The sequence below is a fragment of the Triticum aestivum genome, chromosome 4A (assembly GCF_018294505.1).
Source record: "Triticum aestivum cultivar Chinese Spring chromosome 4A, IWGSC CS RefSeq v2.1, whole genome shotgun sequence".
NCBI classification, from domain to species: domain Eukaryota; kingdom Viridiplantae; phylum Streptophyta; class Magnoliopsida; order Poales; family Poaceae; genus Triticum; species Triticum aestivum.
This window is the reverse complement of record NC_057803.1, coordinates 218832629-218846595: the sequence shown is the minus strand read 5'-3', so window position 1 is coordinate 218846595 and position 13967 is coordinate 218832629.

Genomic DNA, 13967 nt, shown 5'->3' with positions numbered 1-13967 from the left:
AACCGGAAGGATTGTGGAGTGGGCCTTGGAGTTATCTAGCTTTGGGTTGAGGTTTGAAAGTACTTCGACAATCCAGAGTAGAGTACTGGCGGAGTTCATTGCAGAATGGACCTCGACGCCTGATGAAGAGATCCAGGAGACCACTCTCCCCGGCAAGGAAACAGCTTGTGACTGGATTATGTACTTTGACGGAGCTTTCTCGCCGCAAGGCGCCGGTGCTGGTGTGCTGCTTGTCGCACCCACCGGAGAGAACCTCAAGTATGTAATCCAGATGCACTTTCCCAGGGAGATGTCCACCAACAACACTGCTGAGTAGAGGGGCTGCTCGCCAGTCTCAGGATCGCAGCAGACCTCGGGGTGAAGAAGCTCATCATCAGGGGTGATTCGCAGCTTGTTGTCAGACAGGTCAACAAAGATTGCCAGAGCCCATTGATGGATGCCTACGTAGATGAGGTGAGGAAGCTGGAGGAGCGCTTCGATGATATTCAAGCGGAGCATGTTCCCCGAGCGGAGAATGACATCGCTGACTACCTGTCAAAGTGCGCTGCACTCAAGTTACCTATAGAACCAGGTACCTTTTTGCTTCGGCTAACTCAACCATCCGTCGAACCATCAACGGAGTGGAACAAGCGGAGGAAATCGGGCCCTAGCAAGTACCTTCCCGCCGAGCCCCCAGGGGCCGCCGGCAAGAGTGTTGTCGTGGATTCCGAGCCTGCCAAGGAGCAGCTAGCTCTGGCAGGGCGCCAACCCTGGCCGTAGAGACGGCCGCCCCCATGGCGGAAGAAATGCCTTTGGTCCTTGCCTTTGAGCCCCAGGCTCCGGCATGGGCACAGCATACCGTTCGTTTCCTCCAGATAGGGGAACTTCCTGAAGAGCAGGAAGAAGCGGAAAAAGTAGCTTGTCGGTCTACCTTGTACCAGTTCGTCGATGACGTCCTGTACAGAAAAAGACCGAATGGTGTGAAATTGAAGTGCATCCCCCGGGAGGAAGGACTGGAGCTATTGGCAGAGATACATGGAGGCATATGTGGCTCCCACATAGGATCAAGGGCCCTTGCCGGCAAAGCATTCCAGCAAGGCTTCTTCTGGACCACCGCCCTCCAGGATGCAACGGCACTAGTAACTAGGTGTGAAGCATGCCAGTTCCATTCAAAGAAGCTTCATCAACCAGCTCAAGCCCTTCAAACAATCCCTCTCTCCTGGCCATTCTCGGTCTGGGGGCTCAACATATTGGGACCTTTCCCCCGTGCTGTCGGGGGCTTTGAGTACTTGTACGTCGCGATCGATAGGTTCACAAAGTGGCCGGAGGTGGAAGCAGTGAGGAAGGTGACAGCATAGTCAGCCGTCAAGTTCTTCAAGGGACTAGTCTGCCGTTTTGGTGTGCCAAACAGATTCAACACCGACAACGGCACACAGTTCACAAGCCACGCCTTCATGCAGTACACCCAAGACCTCGGCAGCAAGGTCTGTTTTGCTTCCGTGGCACACCCACGAAGCAACGGCCAGGCGGAGAGGGCAATGGCTGAAGTACTACGAGGCCTGAGAACAAAGACTTTTGACAAGCTGCACAGAAGCGGAAGGCGCTGGATTGATGACTTGTCGGCGGTTCTTTGGTCGATCAGGACGACGCCAAATCGAGCCACCGGCCAGACACCTTTTGCCCTGGTGTACGGGGCAGAAGCAGTTCTCTCCACGGAACTCATATACGGGTCACCTCGAGTGCTCGCTTTTGACGAGCTTGAGCAAGAGCAGTTGCGGCAAGACGACGCGACGCTCCTTGAGGAAGATCGTCTTCGGGCGGCTGTGAGAGGAGCATGCTACCAGCAAGCCTTGCGCCGCTACCATAGCCGCAAGGTACATGACCGAAGCTTTGAGGATGGCGACCTTGTTCTTCGGCGCGTTCAGTCGGCCAAGAATTCCAACAAGTTGACGCCGAAGTGGGAAGGCCCTTATCAGGTAATACGAGTCACCAGGACCGGTGCAGTCCGCCTGGAGACCGAAGATGCCATCCCAGTGAGCAACTCCTGGAACATCGAGCATCTTCGTAGGTTTTACCCATAAGGTGTGGCTTGCCGGGCTCCCCGGCAAGCCACTTTTTTGTACAAGCTTTGCCGAAAAGGCATGTAACCCTCTGTACAGAGCCAGGCGCAAACCCTGTGTCGGTGTACAAAAATAGGGGCGCATCTTTGTACCCCTTTTCCTGTGCACGGGCAGCTAGAGTCGCGCACACGGCCACACCAAGCAGAACGAGGGAGGTGAGCCAAGGTAAGATCGAAGCCCAAGACAATCAAAGCAACACCAAGGCTAGGACCACAAAGAGCAGATGGACGAAGCAAGTTCCGCCGGCAAGACCCTTGCCGGGTGGCCTCAGCGGCCCCGACAAGACTCTTGCCGGGACAGCTCGCCCCGCACCAACAGAGCAAGCCACCCTTGAGCCCACGTCTCCAGTGCCATCATCAGCATGGGGCCAGGGCTCGGGAAGGCACCCCTGTGGTGGCATGCAGATCTTTGTGAAGGCATATTCAAGATCAGATTAGAAGACGACGATTCTCGGCAAGATCCTTGCCAAGGAAGGCCACCAGACCCCCGGCAAGATCCTTGCCGGGGACGACAACACGCCACGGCGAGACCCTTTCCGGGCCACCCGGCAAGGCCCTCGCCAAAGACGCCGGCAAGGCCACTGCCAAGCCCACGTCAACCAAGCTTCCACCGCCGTTCACATGCAGCTGCCAGCCCAACCAGCTGGGCGGGCACCTACGTGGCAACATGCAGCTCCCAAGCCAACTCATCAAGCGCCTGCACGGTGGCATGCAGGTCTTCGTGAAGGCTCCACCAACGCGCCAACTCAGCTACATGCCTTCCTACATGGCACCGCACGCATCCCAGGCCGAGGCGCGTGTCGAAGCAAGGAGGAGTGGCGACGGACGGGACGGGCCTCGCCCCGTCCCCGATAAAGCAAGAGGACACCTAAGCGATGCGTTAAATGCACCTTGTCCTGTAATACGAGGGATAACCTCATGCCACTATAGACCTTTCCACCTCTTATGTGCCACTGTGGCAACCACTTTTCTATAAAAGGAGGCCCGAGGCGAGGAGGAGAGGGATTCGGCTCTTTTGAACCACACGCTGACCACAGCTAGTTCGAGAGCTCAAGAACTCTCAGAAATACACCTACCAGAGCAGGACTAGGGTTTTACGCATCCTCGCGGCCCGAACCTGGGTAAACAATCCTTGTGTTGTCTACTAGCCCTGCTCTCCTTGCAACCCTGGGCCCCGGCAACCGTAGTTGGGATTCTTGTGATCCCATAGGTGTCGTTCCACACCGACATCTTTGGCGTGCCAGGTAGGGGGCGCAATTGTGAGAATCTGGTCTAGTAGTTAGCCTAGCAGTTCTTCGTCGCCATGGCCCCTAAGAAGAGGACGGCCATAGCGGTCGATTCGTTGGGAGCCGAACGACCCGTGCCGGTGTGGACGAGCAGCGGACCGGTCGCAGACAGGACCTGGGTCGTGGCCCGCGAGCACCAGCATCGCCCAGGCAGTCGGAGCCTGGCGAGCGGCGTCGCTCGCGCGCCAGACGACCGGCTACACGTCGCCGGATCCAAGGACGGAGCTGGGGCCCCTGCAGGCGGCGCGGGGCCCTCCAGGGGCATCGTTGTGCCGACTCCGGGCGGCGCGGTCACCTCCAGGACGCCTACACCGGCGACCACCGTGCGTTCTTCCCATGGTGTGCGCGCCGAGCAGCGTCACCACGATGGTGACCCTGGGCACCACCGTGGGAAGAGCCATGTGCGCCATCGGCAAGATGAGGGGGTTCAACACGCTAGCCGAAGCGCTGGCGAAAATGGCACGCAGCTGCTGGGTCGTGATGGAGCTCCTTCTAACGTAGTTAGAAGTCGAAGCATGTCGCGATCCACGCGGGTGTCGCCGCCGCCCACGCCAGCGGAAGCTTTGGCACGCGCACAGCTGCTCCTCGACTTCCCCCCTACTGCGGAGAAGCTCGACGAGTGGAGGGCCACCATCCGGAGCCTCGTCGCCGTCGCAAACAAAGACGATCCGCGACCAGCGGGGCCCTCGGGCCGGCGCTCCACCGAGCCACCACATGCTGGCGCTGGGAGGACCGGGGGAGCTGCGGCCATGATGCACTCTCCTCCTCGTCATCGGCCGCCGCGGGCGTCGGCATGTCGTGAAGACGTTGTGATAACATCTCCATAGCGTCGTCCGACCCGCGGACCCTCCGTGACCAGCGCCAGGTCCTTCGGGAGCGAGCTCACGAAGACGCTCGAACCACCGGCGAGCGCCGGCGTGAAACGCGCCGCCAGTCGGACAAGCGGGCGGGGCCTGCTATGGACCACCCGGCACCGGGGGGCCCCAGCGGCCTACCTTACAAGGTGGGCTGCCCGGCTTTTACCCGTGAGCTGAGGCAGTTCCAGTGGCCGTCCCACTACACGTTCAAGCCCGACGTCAGCAATAAGTACACCGGCAAGACCCATCCGTCTGAGTTCCTCAGCATCTACACCATCGCGATGCAGGCCGCTGGGGCTCGCGACGACAAGGTGCTTGCCAACTATTTCCCGCTGGTGCTCAAGCCAAATGTGATGTCTTGGTTGATGCACTTGCCGATGGATTCCATTTCTTCCTGGTCAGATATGTGCCATGAGTTCGTTGGCGCCTTCACAGGAGGCCACCAAGCTCATGGCTAGGCTAGTGATCTGCATATCATTCCCCTGAAGGAAGGGGAGACCCTGCGCAAGTACATCCAGAGATTCAGCCGGGTGCAGTACAACATCCCCGACGTTCATCCCGCCGCTGTGATTAGCGCGTTCCACCAGAATGTACGCAATCGCAAGATGCGCGAGGAGTTGGCGATGACCAAGGTTAAGGATGTGGCCGAGCTCTACGTTTTGGCCGATAGCTGCGCCTGGGCTGAAGAGGGAAGGAAGTACCCCGGCGAATACGCCGGCACGGAAACCGACTCTACTGATGAAGACGCCGCCACCCCGATGAAGAAGAGTCGTCATCACAACAGGAAACGCAAAGGCAAGGTCGTGCTTGCCGTTGAGGGATCTGAAGATACCGGTACCGACAAGAAGGTCAAGGCAGACGCCCCCGGCAAGGAGATTGCTGGGTGCGCTGCCTGCCGGGCCCTGGCGGCTACCGACAAGCCAGGAAGCTCCGGCAAGCAATACTGCAAGATCCACCGCACCAAGGGCCACGACCTCCAGAACTGCCGACAAGTCGAGCTGCTTGCTGAGAAGCAAAAGGCTGAGTATGAAAAGTGGGACAAGGAGAAGGACCAGGACGGTACTGAGGGATCCGCAAGAAGCGTGGCGGCCAAGGAGGCCACCTCGGCAAGGACAACCAGCAAGAGAGGCCCGCCCGGGGCTGCGACAAGAAACAAGAAGACGAAGATCATGACGATGACGATGAGTCTGGTGAGCAAGGGTTCTAGAAGCCTACGGAGGCCATGTGCGTCAATGGCGGCGCCTCGCTGCATACCTCTCACCGCCAGCTCAAGCAGTGGGCGCATGAGATTACAGCAGTAGAGCCATCGTTCGACGCTCAGAAGCCGCTGAAGTGGTCCAGCACGCCCCTCATCTTTGACGCCGAGGACCACCCTGATCGCACTACCGCGGTCGGGTGTTTGCCATTGTTGGTCTCGCCAACAATACGCAACCACAGGGTGAACAAGATGTTGGTTGACGGCGGGGCCGGCCTGAACCTGATCTCGCCTGTCGTGATCAAAAGGTTGCAAATCCCTAATGGAGACCTCGAGGAAACGGGCACATTTCAAGGGGTCAATCCGAGGAGGAGCCAGCCGAAGGGAAAGGTCACACTGCCCGTGACATTTGGAGAGTTGAACTACAGGATGGAGAGGATCGTCTTTGATGTGGCCGAGATCCCCTTGCCCTACAACGGGATCCTCGGCCGCCCGGCATTGGCCAAGTTCATGGCGGCGTCACACTACGCCTACAACATGCTAAAGATGCCCGAGCCGTTGACCATCATCTTCGTCCCCTCCGACAAGAAGGACGCGCTGATCTGCACCGACCAACTCTACCGGGAAGTAGTTGCAGCAGCTGTCGTCAAGGCACCTGCTCCTGCCGCTGACGGCCCGGGAGGGAAAAAGGAGCCCGGCAAGACCTCTCGCACCCACTCTGGCAAGCGCACCTCCTCGGAGTGTTGTGCTACCATTGAGGACGTGTCAGAGAGCTCTACCGACAAGAGCAAGAGATCCAGAGCCAAGCTATCGCAGACCAAGAAGGTGCCCGTCGGGGAGGATGGCACGGGAGGGGCCTTCATCATAGGCTCCACCCTCGACAGCAAATAGGAAGGCGCACTCGTCACCTTCCTGCGGGAAAATGTCCACATGTTTGCATGCAAGCGTCCGACATCCCCGGTGTTCCCAGGGAGGTGATTGAGCACCACCTTTCTGTCTGCCCCCACGCGCGGCCCGTCAAGCAGAAGGTCAGAAAGCATGCTCTGGAAAGGCAGGATTTCATCACAGAGGAGATCAGGAAGTTGGAAGCGGCAGGTTTGGTGAGAGCGGTGCTCCACCCGACGTGGCTGGCCAATCCAGAAGTGGTGCGCAAGGCGGATGGGAAGTGGACGTTGTGTATTGATTACACAGATATTAATAAGGCTTGCCCTAAGGACCCCTTCCCGTTGCCGCGCATCGACCAGATTGCTGACTCCACGGCCGGGTGTGATCTGTTATCATTCCTCGACGCCTACTCAGGCTACCACCAAATCTTCATGACAAGAGAGGATGAAGAGAAGACGGCATTCATCACCCCATGTGGTACGTATTGCTTTTTACGGATGCCTTTCGGGTTGAAGAGTGCCAGCTCAATGTTTGCAAGAGCATTCCAAATTGGTTTTGAACCTCAGCTCCATAGAAATATGGAGGCCTGCATGGATGACATAGTGGTCAAAACCAAGGACGGGCCAACTCTTGTGCAAGGTCTAGAAGAGACATTTGCTAACCTGCGCAAGATCAACCTCAAGCTGAACCCTGAGAAGTGCGTCTTCGGCGTTCCGTCCGGCAAGCTTCTCGGATTCTTTGCATCACTATGTGGGATCGAGGCAAACCCAGACAAGATCAAGGCTATTGAGCAGATCGAGGCGCCCAAGAAGATCAAGGATGTGCGTCGGCTCACTGGCTGCGTTGCCGCCATGAGTCGGTTCATCTCCAAGTCCGTCGAGCGCGCCCTTCCCTTCTTCAAAATCTTGAAGAAGGCAGGCCCAATAGAGTGGACACCAGAAGCCGAGGCAGCACTACACGATCTGAAGAAATACCTTTCCTCCATGCCGATACTGGTTGTGCCTAAACCACAAGAGCCGTTGCTGCTGTATCTGGCGGCGACGAATCAACTTGTCAGCGTCGCACTGGTGGCATAGAGGAAGGTCGACGAGGAGGCGGCAATGGCGACAGAACCAGCGGATGGCAAGCCAGAGATTCCCCCGGCAGGGCCTGGTGCCGACAAGGCGCGGCCCCCAGCTGAGTCTGGTGCCACCAAGGCAATGCCCGCGCAGTCGAGTGAAGTGGTGCCAAAGAAGAAGATGATGCAGCACCCGGTTTACTTTGACAGCTCCCTCTTGCAGGGGGCTAGGTCGAGGTATTCCGGCATGCAAAAATTGCTCTTCGGCGCCTTATGGCCTCGAGGAAACTGCGTCACTACTTCCAGGCCCACGAGATCATTGTCGTCACCTGCCTCCCATTGCAACGGATACTGCACAACCCGGACGCAACCGGAAGGATTGTGGAATGGGCCTTGGAGCTGTCAAGTTTTGGTTTAAAGTTTGAAAGTACCTCGACAATTCAAAGGAGAGTCTTGGCGGAATTCATCGCATAATGGACCTCGACGCCTGACGAAGAAATCCAGGAGATCACTCTCCCCGGCAAGGAAGCAGACCACGACTGGATCATGTACTTTGATGGGGCTTTCTTGCTGCAAGGTGCCGGTGCCGGTGTGCTACTCATCGCACCCACCAGAGAACACCTCAAGAACGTGATCCAGATGCACTTCCACAGGGAGATGTCCACCAACAACACCGCCGAGTACGAGGGATTGCTTGCTGGTCTCAAGATCGCGGCAGACCTCGGGGTTAAGAAGCTCATCGTCAGGGGCGACTCGCAGCTCGTTGTCAGGCAGGTCAACAAGGATTATCAGAGCCCATTGATGGAAGCCTACGTAGATGAGGTGAGGAAGCTGGAGGAACGCTTTGACGGTATCCAAGCGGAGCACGTCCCCCGAGCGGAGAACGACATCACCGATTACCAATCAAAGCATGCTGCATTCAAGCTACCTGTGGAACCAGGTACCTTTATGCTCCAGTTAACTCAACCATCTATCGAACCATCAGGCGGGCAGAACAAGCGGAGGAAATCAGGTCCCGGCAAGTACTTTCCTACCGAGCCCCCTAGGGCTGCCGGCAAGGGTGTTGCCGCGGACGCTGAGCCTGCCCAAGAGCGACTGGCTCCGACAGGGCGTCAAGCCCTGGCCGTAGAGACATCTGCTCTCATGGCGGAAGAAATGCCTTTGGTCCTTGCCGTCGAGCCCTGGGCTCCGGCATGGGCGCAGCATACCGTCCACTACCTCCAAACAGGGGAGCTTCCTGAGGAGCAAGAAGAAGCAGAGAAAGTAGCCCGTCGGTCCGCCCTGTACCAGTTCATCGATGACGTCCTGTACTGGACGAGGCCAAACGGTGTGAAACTCAAGTGCATCCCCCAGGAGGAAAGACTGGAGTTGTTGGCCGAGATACATGGAGGCCTATGTGGCTCCCACATAGGGTCAAGGGCCCTTGCCGGGAAGGCATTCCGGCAAGGTTTCTTCTGGCCCACCGCCCTCCAGGATGCGACGGCACTAGCAACCAAGTGTGAAGCGTGCCAGTTCCATTCAAAGAAGCTTCATCAGTCGGCTCAAGCCCTTCAAACAATCCCTCTCTGCTGGCCATTCTCGGTCTGGGGGCTCGATATACTGGGACCTTTCCCCCGCGCTGTCGGGGGCTTTGAGTACTTGTACGTTGCAATCGATAAGTTCACAAAGTGGCCGAAAGTGGAAGCAGTGAGGAAGGTGACTGCTCAGTTAGCCGTCAAGTTCTTCAAAGGATTGATCTGCCGTTTTGGTGTGCCAAACAGAGTCATCACCGACAACGGCACGCAGTTCACAAGCCACACCTTCATGCAGTACATCCAAGACCTCGGCAGCAAGGTCTGTTTTGGTTCCGTGGCACATCCACGGAGCAACGGCCAAGCGGAGAGGGAAAATGCTGAAGTGTTGCGAGGCCTAAGAACAAAGACCTTTGACAAGCTACACAAGAGTGGAAGGCGCTGGATTGATGAGTTGCCGGCGGTTCTTTGGTCGATCAGGACGACGCCAAATCGAGCCACCGGCCAGACACCTTTTGCCCTGGTATACGGGGCAGAAGCAGTTCTCCCCACGGAACTCATATACGGGTTACCTCGAGTGCTCGCTTATGATGAGCTTGAGCAAGAGTTGTTGCGCCAAGATGATGTGACGCTCCTTCAGGAAGATCGTCTTCGGGCGGCTGTAAGAGCGGCACGCTACCAGCAAGCCTTGTGCCGCTATCATAGCCGCAAGGTTCATGCTCGAAGCCTTGAGGAAGGCGACCTTGTTCTTCGGCGCGTTCAGTCGGCCAAGAATTCCAACAAGTTGACGCCGAAGTGGGAAGACTCTTATCGGGTAATGCGAGTCACCAGGCCTGGCACAGTCCGCCTGGAGACCAAAGATGCCATCCCAGTGAGCAACTCCTGGAACATCGAGCATCTTTGCAAGTTTTACCCATAAGGCGCGGCTTGCCGGGTCTCCCGGCAAGCCACCTTTTGTACAAGCTTTGCCGACAAGGCATGTGACCCTTTGTACAAAGCCAGTCGCAGACCCTGAGCATAAATAAATGAAGCGCTGGTGCCCTAAGTTATAGCATGCATGCTACGTCGAGTCTCTTCCTTGGTTAGGGTTGATAGTGCTTAGCGGCGACTAACCCCTAGCCTAGAGGTCGAGTGCGCGTCTGTCTATTCCTTTTCTGTCCTCCTTTGGTTCGCAGGGCACATGAGCACTTCTGTTGAGCTACTCGGAAAGAAGGAAACGGACCGGTGCCCCAACCCCGGCAAGCCAGAGTTGCCGGGGGCTACAAGCACAGGGATCCAACCGCGGAAAGATGAGATTGCCAAGGGCTGCGGGTCCAGATAAGTCTTTTATCCTCTGTCATGCATTTCGGAACCGGACTGGGGCATGTGAAACCTCGTTTTTATCTCTAGGTTGTCGTGCTCCCCTTTTTCCTATACCTATAGATGATTTCCTGGGTCCGGATTAGGTCGTAGCCGCGGCGGCAAGGAGGTGGGACGAGGAGCCTAAAGCCCACTTCGTCCCTGCCTCCGCCAAGAGCACGAGAACGGTCGAGTGGAGTGGGGGGTGGCAAGGCCTGTTGCCGGGTGAAAAAACATTTATCTTAAAACAATAACAAGGATTCTCTCCTTGTCGCGGGATTTACCCATGAACGAAAAACCCGACAAGCATCCCTTTTTCATAAAAAAAACATCTCATACAGGTACAGTTCATGCGAGATGAAAAACATGAGCAAGGGGATTACAAGTTTTCTTACAAACTAAAAAAGAGATAAGATGCCCATAATCCATTTCTTGTCCCTCTCCTCGGGAGGTAGGTCAAGGAGGCGAAAGGGCAAAAGGGGCGCCTAGGCGAGCTACGAGCAGCAGAAAGCACCAAGAGAACATCTCGGTGGCCACCCACGGGTGGGCCGGTGATGACGGTGCCGGGAAGGGAGCTGGAAGACGAGGCAGCAGGGCCGGCAATACGCGATGAAGGCGTCGGTGCCCGCGTACTCCGAGTTGACGGCCTTGTCGCCCACCCTCTTCCTCTTCCGCAGCCTCCCAACGCCAGCCGCCCGAGGAGACAGCCCCGAGAAGTTCAAGGAGCTGCCCTACCCCCGGCTAGCTTCTGCCGGAGGAGCGGCCAGGTGCAGATGTTGCTACTGTGCCGCACCCGCCCAGGCGCGGGGCGTCCGACGCCTAGTCGGACTCGTCCCCGTTGTCCGCCCTACTGTCCTCCTTGTCGCTCTCGCTCGAGGACGAGCTTCCATCGTCAGAATCTCCATCAGAGGAGCTCTCCACGCAGCATTTCAAACGAGTTCCAAGATCTCCGAAGACCTTGACGGAGAGCAGGCCGTCCTCCATTAACTTGAAGTAGAGGACGAGCCCCGCCGTCAAGCTGTGGATGCGGGCGAACGTCTTCCATCCACGGCGGAGATACATAACTCGAGGAGCCGGGAAGTCGACGTCGACCCGCGTGCCCCCGTTCCCGCAGCCCCTCATGTGCAACCTGAGGGTCTGGGGCGGGGCACACTCCATCACCCGAGCGAACGGAGTGGGGAGACGAAGACGATGACACGGGGGCCGGCGGAGCCTGATGAAGAACTCGCAAGGCTGGTCTTCAACGTGGCCCTCCATCGGGAAGGGCATCATTGGCAGGGCGAGGCCGGCGCGTCGCCCCGTCCTCCTCTTCCCCGAGCGCTACGGCCTCTGCCCCGGCCTCGCCCCCTCCCCCTTCCCCTCGCGGTCGGTTCCACCACCACGGGTTCAGAAGGGGGAGGGACGCGCTGTCGAGCGGCGACCCTCGCCGCCATCATCGAAGGACCAGGATTCCCTTTCTCCATGGCGGGTGAGAGGAAGGAGCAGAAGCAGAGGGAGATAGAAGATGGAAGAATGTGGGGTGCCATCCCCCCTCCTCCTCCTCTTTATAAAGGAATGGGGTTGAGGCTCGGCCGCCCCGCTCGGCCAATCAAGACACCGGAGGCGCGGGGAATCAGGAACGACCCGCCGCCCCAACCAGCGGCGGCCCGGTTTCTCGCCTCCATCGTTTGCCACCACAAGCACATGAAAGACGCGTGGCAGATGTGCAGAACTGAGGGGACGGGTGAGGCGACCTCTCCCCACCCCATGATCGTGGGGAGTGGACGCCTTGAAGACCGCACCCCGACCCCACTCAGTAAATGAGCCACGCCTCCACGCCTCCCTCTTTTTACGGGGAAGACGCGAGCCGCCTCTTTACTGCGATGTAATGCATGTGTGTGGAAACCGCCCCACGCATGTCTCCACGCCGCGCCACGCGTGCGGGTCGTGGGAGGCGGAGCACGCGAAGAATCTTACCACGGTAAAAACCGCCCCACCTGCCTGTGCACCGTTTTGGGCCTGGCCCAACAACGTGTTGCGCTTATGTGTGGCCTAGGCCCGGGGGCTCCTGTCGGTGTACAAAAATAGGGGCGCATCTTTGTACCCCTTTTCCTGTGCACGGGCAGTTAGACCCGCGCCCACGGCCACACCAAGCAGAACGAGGGAGGTGAGCCAAGGTAAGATCGAAGCCCAAGACAATCAAAGCAAGACAAGGCCAAGACCACAAAGAGCAGAGGGACAAAGCAAGTTCCCCCGGCAAGACCCTTGTCGGGTGGCCTCAGCGGCCCCGGCAAGCCTCTTGCCGGGACAGCTCGCCCCGCACCAACAGAGCGAGCCACCCTTGAGCCCACGGCCCCCAGTGCCATCATCAGCGTGGGGCCAGGGCTCGGGAAGGCACCCCTATGGTGGCATGCAGATCTTTGTGAAGGCATATTCAAGATCAGATTAGAAGACGACGATTCCCAACAAGATCCTTGCCAAGGAAGGCCACCAGACCCCCCGCAAGATCCTTCCCGGGGACGACAACACGCCACGGCGAGACCCTTGCTGGGCCACCCGGCAAGGCCCTCGCCAAAGACGTCGGCAAGGCCACCACCAATCCCACGTCAACCAAGCTTCCACCGTCGTTCACATGCAGCTGCCAGCCCAACCAGCTGGGCGGGCACCTGCATGGCAACATGCAGCTCCTAGGCCAACTCATTAAATGCCTACGTGGCGGCATGCAGGTCTTCGTGAAGGCTCCACCACCGCGCCAACTCAGTTGCCTGCCTGCCTACATGGCATCGCACGCATCCCAGGCTGAGGCGCGTGTTGAAGCGAGGAGGAGCGGTGACGGACGGGACGGGCCTCGCACCCGTCCCTGATAAAGCAAGAGGACACCTAAGCGATGCATTAAATGCACCTTCTCCTGTAATACGAGGGATAACTTCGTGCCACTGTAGACCTTTCCACCTCCTATGTGCCACTGTGGCAACCCCTTTTTCCTATAAAAGGAGGCCCGAGGCGAGGAGGAGAGGGATTCGGCTCTTTCGAACCACACGCTGACCACAGCTAGTTCGAGAGCTCAAGAACTCTTAGAAATACACCCACCAGAGCAGGACTAGGGTTTTACGCATCCTCGCGGCCCGAACCTAGGTATACAATCCTTGTGTTGTCTACTAGCCCTGCTCTCCTCGCAACCCTGCACCCCGGTAACCGTAGTATGGATTCTTGTGATCCCATAGGTGTCGTTCCACACCGACACCCTTAGCATAAATAAATGAAGCACTGGCGCCCTGAGTTATTAGCATGCATGCTAGGTCAAGTCTTTCCCTCGTTTAGGGTTGATAGTGCTTACCGGCGACTAACCTCTATCCTAGAGGTCGAGTGTCCGTCTTTCTGTTCTCTTTGGTTCGCAGGGCACTTCTACTGAGCCGCTTGGGAAAAGGAGAACAAGCCAGTGCCCCGGCCCCGGCATGGCAAGGCTGCCGGGAGCTGAAGATACGAGGGACCAACCACGGCAAGCCCAGGGTTGTCGGGGGTTGCGGATTCAGATAAGTCTTTCATCCCCTTGTTGTGTGTTTCCGTATAGAATTGGGATATGTGAAACCTCGTTTGTGTTCTTGAAACCACCGTGCTCCCCCTTTTCTGTACCCAAGAGCTACCTCATGGGTCGGAATTTGGTTGTAGTCGCGGTGGCAAGGAGATGAACGAGGGGCCTAACCCTAGTTCGTCGCTGCCTCCGCCAAGAGCGCGAGAATGGTCGAGTGGAGTAGGGAAAT